Here is a 7,999-nt window from a genome sequence, read left to right as displayed (position 1 = left end):
CTCACTCTAGCTTGGCCTCTCTATCTCTCCCGCGTTTCGCACTCCTCCTATCTTCCACCCTCAATCTCACCCCCAGACTTTGTCCCCTAATCACTGTGCCCCAGTTTATTCAGCGCAGTCTACATAGAATAACAGATACTCAGGTGTGAGTTACAGACTGGAATATGATCGAGGGGCTCAGGGGGTTTATATACAGAATAACAGATACCCAGGAGTGAGTTACAAACTGGAATCTAATCGAGGAGTTCAGGGTGGTTTATATGCAGAATAACAGATGCCCGGGAGTGAGTTACAGACTGGAATCTAATCGAGGGGTTCGGGGAGGTTTATATATAGAATAACATATGCCCGGGAGTGAGTTACAGACTGGAATCTAATCGAGGGGTTCGGGGAGGTTTATATATAGAATAACAGATACCCGGGAATGAGTTACAGACTGGAATCTAATCGAGGGGTTCGGGGTGGTTTCTATAAAGAATAACAGATACCCGGGAGTGAGTTACAGACTGGAATCTAATCGATGGGTTTGGGGTGGTTTATACATAGAATAACAGATGCCCGGGAGTGAGTTACAGACTGGAATCTAATTGAGGGGTTCGGGGTGGTTTATATAAATAATAACATATACCCCGGAGTGAGTTACAGACTGGAATCTAATCGAGGGGTTCGGGGTGGTTTATATATAGAATAACAGACACCCGGGAGTATCCCCCTGACAGATTTGCCTGCTTGGTCCTGGCCGTTTGCTGAATAGTATTTCTGAAATTGAAAAATATACTTTATTCATAAAATATCTGAAAGAACATGCCAAAAAAATTCTAAATCGTCTTCATACAAAGTGCAATCAGATTCAACATTTGCACATGGGTCACAAAGTGCTCCAATACAATTAATGAATATTACACTCATTTCAACATGGTCATTATAGACAATCAGGCTGTGCAATGCTCCTGGAGTTATCAACATACATCATTTTGAACCTGAGGTGCTTCAATACAGTTAGAATACAATTAATATTCAATGCATGCAATCATTGTGAGCCCTACAGCCCGAGCGGTCCATATCTTTCCCAATCTCTCAGTGAGAACAGATTTTTAAAAATATATATATATATAAATATACCTTGTTATTAAAATATCAGGGAGAAATTTAAAACATACTCCTAAATCAAAATCACAGAAAGTGCAGTTGGTTTAACTTTTACACATGGATCATGAGGTGTTTCAGTACAATCAAAGAATATTACACTCTTTTCAATATGGTCATTACAGACAGTCAGGCTGTGCAATGATATTGGAGTTATCCACATTCATTTTCTGAAGAGTTGTCAGCACAATCTGTAACTCAGGAACTGTTAATACCGAGTCTGCTGCACGCCCGCCGTTTAATAATCTGTCAGGGCCCATCCCAAGCAGGAATTGGTTGGAACCAGGTAGGTTTAAACCAAACTCTGACCATGAAGTGAAACACGGGAAACTAGAGGCTGCCATTGGCTGATCTTTATTTAGACAATTTCCAAAGCTGCAGGAACCAACTGTTTCAATAAAATGCAATTTGCTTTTATTTTTTATTTAACATAACTATCACGAGAAAGATTCAACAAGACGGTGACAAATCGCCTTCATTCGCAGCTTTCTGAATTCAATTGAAAGGAGATCTATTCTGCTCCACCTCTCCCTCCCCACTTTAATCAACAGCATGAAACCCATCACATTTCTACCTCTCCCTGGTTCTGAAGAAGAGTCATATTGGCCTCGAAGAATTAACGCTGTTTTTTCCTCCCCACAGAAGCTGCCAAAGCTGTTGAGCTTTTCCAGCATTTCCTGTTTCTAATCCCAATAATTCCATTCCGATTTCACTCTGCAGTTCACGGAAAATCATAATTATTATTGATAAGGATCAAACGTGAGTAAAATTTTAAATAAAGCTGGAACATATTTTTATTTGAATTGCACCCGCATACATTTGAAAGTAAAAATATATTTAGATGAGTACTTGAAACGCCACAGCTTACAGGGGAATTTTAAGTGGGCATTTCGCCGGGCTAATTGCTGGAAAATAGGATTAGAATAGATAGGTACTTAATGGCGGCCAAGGGTATGAAAGGGTACTTTGGCACTGTTTAACTCTAAAATGCCCAAAGACTGCATCGTCCAATTGACTGGCTTGAAGGTGAAAGATTGCGATGGCTGGGGATCGAACCCAGGTCAACTGCTTGGGAAGCAGCCATGCTTACCATTACACCACCATCGCTGACTATGATAGGATTGCAGAGTATCACTCTGAATTTTGGTACTGAACCAGTTTCTGTTTTTCTTCAACCATTGGCAACACATTTGTAATGCACACAGCACCTGAAAAGAGAGTTAGCTGAAACCGATTTTATTTGATGGACTTTCCTGAAGTTCACATCAGCCATTAAGCAGAATAAAACCATAATTAGAATTATAGTTCACAACATTCAGCACTAATTCTTTTACTTCCCCACTCACTGATGAATAAAACATGTCCCATTCTGTTACTTTTATATAGACAGGCCACAATTCACAGGCATTTTAGGGAGCAGAAGACACACATTCTGTTTGGACCTCTAGGTTAAATGAATAATAACACATGTTCATCGTATAGCACCTTTTCACATGGCGTAATTCCAGGGGCAAATAGTTCCAAAGTAAGGAAATTATGATGCACCTGTGTGAAACGCTGTTTGGACCTCAGCTGTGGCATGGCGCTCAGTGTCAGGAAGCTATAATAATTCACATAATCTCACTAGAATTGATTGTAAAATAGAGTAACCATGAGATGTGTATATGTAACTACATATGACTGTGTGTGTGATTTAATTAAATTAGAGGCAGCTATCCTGGGTGCTTTGATCTAAGAAGAGAGGTTAGGTTTGAAATGTGAATTAGATAAACATGGGGGAGTTTAGAAAAAAAGGCCTCAAGGGGGTAACTCTTATGAGTTAAAACCAATCAAACTAAATTAACAAAATTAGGATAAATCAGGCACAGCCCCTAATTCAGGTCAGCTGTAAAACCAAGAACAAAGTTTAAAGGAAACTTACAAACTTTAAATCAAAATGTGATTAAAGGGGTCAACAAAACACCCCAGTCCCCGTGGTGCCCACCGGGCATGGAAGGCCTCGAGAGTTGCCAGCAGACACTGCGTGCTCCCTCTCCAGGGACATCCAGCCGCGGAAGAGGGATAAACAATCGAGCGGCACTCCCCTGTTGATCGCCTGCTGTCTGGACCTTTTAATAGCCAACTTGGCCAGGCCCAGGAGCTGGTTGCCTCAAGGGGGTACTTGCATTTTGTAATAAACCATTCCAAATTGTTTTCAAAGAGGGGTGGTGGTGAAATGTGTCACTATCTAGATGAAGTTTAGAAATAGTGTTTATCTTTCCCCAAAGATTATTGATAAATCTTAGTGCTATGAGAAGTGTTTTATTATTAGGGAGATAAAGCCCAAAACATAGTGATGCAATGGACATTTGCATTTAAAGATGAAGATATGCATAAAGAATGAAAGAGGGCTGTGTGTAAGGGAAAGCATTTTCAAGATCTTACAAGTGTGTGAAAATGCCATCAGCATCTCTGCCTCAAGCTACTGCTTCCAAGGGCTGAAGTTAAGAAAATCACTCGGAAGTCAGTGTGCTCAGTGTACAAGGTTCCTTTGCCTGGCTCTTTTATAATCTCTCTGTCTTACTCTTGGCTTTATCAATTTGTAACCTGGACTTAGGTTGAGTAGGGGAGAGACCTTCATCGTGTTTCTGCCAGGGAAAGAGCTATGGCTATAACCAGTCAAACCCCTTACCATGGGGTACCCAACACCATCCGAGTCATGGTGAAGGGCAGCAAGCAAGGAACAGGAATGGATAGGACCTTCTTCACCAAGAGGATCCTATTCAAGCTGTGTGGTTTCGAGGCTGCGGAGATCTACTGCCTACAGGATTTCCCCAGTGCTGGTTTCTTTGATGTGACCTTCAAGCAAGTGGCAGCTTGTGTCAAACTCCTGAAGGTGTTTGAGGAAAAGAAAGACCTGCCAGAAGTGAAGATCCTGACTGTGGAGCTGCTCTTTGTTCTACCGTTGCATCGTGAACGGGTTGCGACGGTGCATCTGTACAACCCCTATGTCTCTGTCGCTGACGTGCTCACCTTCCTTACCAGGTACTTTGATAAGGTTGGGAGCTGCACTGAAGTTAAAGATAATTTGGGGATCTGGACATGTAAACGCCAGGTTAAGGTAACGCTCAAGACCGACGGTAAGGGAACCGTTTTCCACCCCCTTCCAGATTCGATATCGGGGGAAGCCGTGGGTACCTTGTCTATGCTGGGCAACCCAAACTTTGTCGCTCATGCGGCAAGTCTGGTCATGTGGCGGCCAACTGCAGTGCCGTCCTCTGCAAGAACTGCAAAAAGGAAGGACACCAGACAAAAGATTGTAAACAGGCTAAGTGCTGCAACCTGTGTGGCTAGACAAGTCACCTCTACAAGACCTGCCCCAAACGTTGCCGTACTTATGCACAGGCAGCTCAAGCCAACGAGGGGGAAGCAGAAGAAATGCCTTGTGTCACTCCAACCACCAAGGCCCCCAGGGAGAACAACGGGACAAAGGAGGACACAGAGAGAGACAAGGTGGAGGAAAAGATTGGGGCAACAGACAGCCAATCAACAGCACTGCCCCCTGAACCTCCCACTCCTCAGGAGAGTGAATCAACGGAGGAGGAGGAGGCAGCAGTGGGAAAGCAGCAGGGGGAGTGGCAGCTGGTGAAGAGAGCCAAAAGGAAGAAGGGGCTAAAAAGAAAACAAGCCACTTCCCAGACAAGAGTCAAGAGGCGTCTCCTATCCGAAACGGATAACAAGAGCAGCAGCTCTTCGGATGAAGAAGTGCCAGGGCTGTGCCAACAGAAGAAGCGGCAAAACGCTAGGGAGTTGGAGGATGAGACAGCCAAGCTCCAGAACATTGGTGACAATGAGGAGACCAGCGCACCCCAACCTGGCCCACAACCCAAAGAGGCCAGTGTACCACAGCCCCAGGAATCTGGGAACAGTGAGGGGCTCAGCGCACCCCAGCTCCGGGAAGCCGGGAGCAGCAACGCCCCAGAGGGGGAGAGGATTGGAGAAGCTTCTCCAACAGAGGACATTTCAAACCCCGCTCTCTGCACGGACCCCCAGATGCCACCCGAGCATAACATCTCCAATGGGGAGGTTCAGGACGCTTTCCTCAGCCCATCCCAAGTGAAGCAATTTGACCACACCACGGGCATGAAGGAACTCTCAGAGACAACAGGTTTGGTAAGCGACTAACTGCTTTAAAATGGGTGTAAAGATTGTATCCATAAATGTGCGTAGCATTAAATCTACTAGGCGATGTGCTGCGACCTTGGACTACCTTGCCAAGGTCAAAGCTGACCTGTTGTTCCTGCAGGAGTGTGCGATACCGCACCTCAGCTCCTACAGGCAATGGTCACGATGGTGGTCCCATGGGCCATCGATCTGGTTGGGAGGAAACGACTCTCGTTCCTCCGGCCTGGGGATTCTGCTGCAGGGAGGCAGCTTCACCGTCTCCCAGGTTAAGGAGGTGGTGGACGGGTGCCTCCTCGTAGCAGACATAATGTATAAGAATGCTCAACTCCGGTTAATTAACGTCTACGCCCCGTCACAAGGGGCTGAGCGGCTGGAGGTTTTTCAGCAGCTCCCACTGCTGCTGGCAACCTCCAGGCCGGTCATTCTGGGTGGTGACTTCAACTGCATCATCGATGCAGCTGGACGATCCGGCAGGGCCGACTGCAGATTGGACGCTACGTCCAGATCCCTGATGGAAACAGTTAAGGATGCCAAGCTGCACGACGTCTTCAGCAACCCTGCAGATGGAGCGCAGCGTAGATACACCTGGTCACGGCCTGACGGGTCCATGTGTTCCAGGATAGATTTCCTGTTTGTGTCCCGTGCATTCACAGTCAGATCCGCCGACGTCAAGCCGGTGTTCTTCTCTGACCACTGCCTCCTACTGGTTGACTGTCACTTAGAGAAGGACCAGAGGGTTGGCAGGGGGGCATGGAAGCTAAACGTGCAACTGCTGACCTCAGAGAACATTGAGGAGCTCAAGAGGGATTACAAAGGTTGGAGAACCATGAAACCACACTTTGAGTCACTGACAAACTGGTGGGAATCGATCAAGGGAAACATCAAGAGGTTTTTCATCCTCAAAGGCACCCAGAAAGCTAGAAAGGAACAGAGGGAAATGTCCCGACTCCAGAAAAACATGCAGAACCTGCTCTGGCTGCGGTCGATGGGGGTCGATATCAAGGAGGAACTCCAAGAGGTGAAGAGCCAGCAAGCCTCGCTCTTTGCCTCGGAGGCCTCCAAGATTATCTTCCGTTCCAGAGTCCGCTCCGTGGAGCAGGATGAGACGTGCTCACGTTTCTTCTTCCAAAAGGTACACAGAGAGAGCTCTGTGATCAGCAGCCTGAAGGAAGAAGACGGCTCAGTAAAGTCATTGCAATCTGATATTTTGAGGATTAGCAAATCCTTCTATGCCAGATTATATGACGTGAAGCCCACAGACAGCACGGCCTCCCAGTCCTTCCTGTCCTCTAACACGGAGATCTTAGATGACAGTACACAGGAGGGTCTGGACAAAGCGCTAACTCCTGATGAACTGACTGAGGCCCTTGAGTCCTTCGAGAAGAGTAAAACTCCCGGAAGCGACGGCTTGCCAGCGGAGTTGTATTTGGCTCTGTGGGACTGGATCGGCCCAGACCTGCTAGAAGTGTACAAGAGTATGCTCCTGGCTGGCAGTATTTCAGAATTCATGAGGAAAGGCATTATCACCCTCATCTACAAGCACAAGGGGGAAAGGGAGGAAATTAGAAATTGTCGACCCATTTCACTGTTGAATGTGGACTATAAAATTCTGTCCGAGGTCATCGCCAATCAGGTCAAATCCGCTCTGGAATTGGTGATCCACTCTGACCAGACCTGCACTGTGCCGGGCAGGAAGATCTCTGACAGCCTCGTGCTGCTCAGGGATACGATTGCCTATGTACAGGACAGGGGTGTGGATACCTGCCTCATCAGCCTGGATCAGGAGAAGGCCTTTGACAGAATATCACACACCTATATGGTGGATGTGCTCTCCAAAATGGGGTTTGGGGAAGGAATTCGCAATTGGATCCAACTGCTCTACAATAACATCAGTAGTGCAGTCTCAATCAATGGGTGGGAATCAGATAGCTTTCCTATTAAATCTGGAGTCAGGCAGGGCTGCCCTCTCTCGCCTGTTCTTTTCATGTGTTGCATAGAACCCTTTGCTGAGACCATCAGGAAGGATACGGGCATAAGAGGAGTGACGATCCCAGGTAGTGGAGGCACTCAGATCAAAGTCTCCCTGTACATGGACAATGTTGCCATCTTCTGCTCGGATCCGCTGTCGGTGCGCAGTCTGATCCACATCTGCAATCAGTTCGAACTGGCCTCGGGAGCCAAGGTAAATCATGGGAAGAGCGAGGCCATGTTCTTTGGGAACTGGGCTGACCGATCCTTTGCCCCCTTCACTGTCAGGGCTGATGGCCTGAAGGTGCTGGGGATATGGTTCGGAGGGACCAGGGCACGCGTTAGAAACTGGAAGGAGCGAGTGTCTATGGTGAGAAGGAAACTGGGCATGTGGGAGCGACGCTCCCTCTCCATTGCAGGTAAGAACCTGGTCATCAGGTGTGAGGCACTCTCGCTGTTGCTGTACATGGCGCAGGTCTGGCCCATTCCACACTCCTGTGTGGTGGCGATCACCCGAGCCATCTTCCGCTTTATCCGGAGGTCGAAAATGGATCGTGTCCACAGGGATACGATGTACAAACCTCTAGATAAAGAGGGAAAAAACGTGCCCAATATCGCCCTCATACTGATGGCCACTTTAGTGTGCGGCTGCATCAAGTGGTGCGTAGACCCTCAGTACGCAACCACCAAGTGTCACTACATGCTGAGGTTCTACCTGTCC

The 7,999-nt window shown here is 47.0% G+C and overlaps 1 non-coding gene across 1 annotated transcript; it reads right to left on the bottom strand.

Moving 5' to 3' along the window:
- Positions 1 to 2,181: 2,181 nt before the first annotated feature.
- trnag-ccc lies at positions 2,182 to 2,253 on the bottom strand. The gene has a single exon. It is a non-coding gene; the product is annotated as a tRNA-Gly (tRNA).
- Between the last annotated feature and the right edge of the window lie 5,746 nt (positions 2,254 to 7,999).

This window comes from Carcharodon carcharias (assembly GCF_017639515.1).
Source record: "Carcharodon carcharias isolate sCarCar2 chromosome 24 unlocalized genomic scaffold, sCarCar2.pri SUPER_24_unloc_35, whole genome shotgun sequence".
In the NCBI taxonomy this organism is placed as follows: Eukaryota; Metazoa; Chordata; class Chondrichthyes; order Lamniformes; family Lamnidae; genus Carcharodon; species Carcharodon carcharias.
This window is presented reverse-complemented; position numbering and strand designations above follow the sequence as displayed.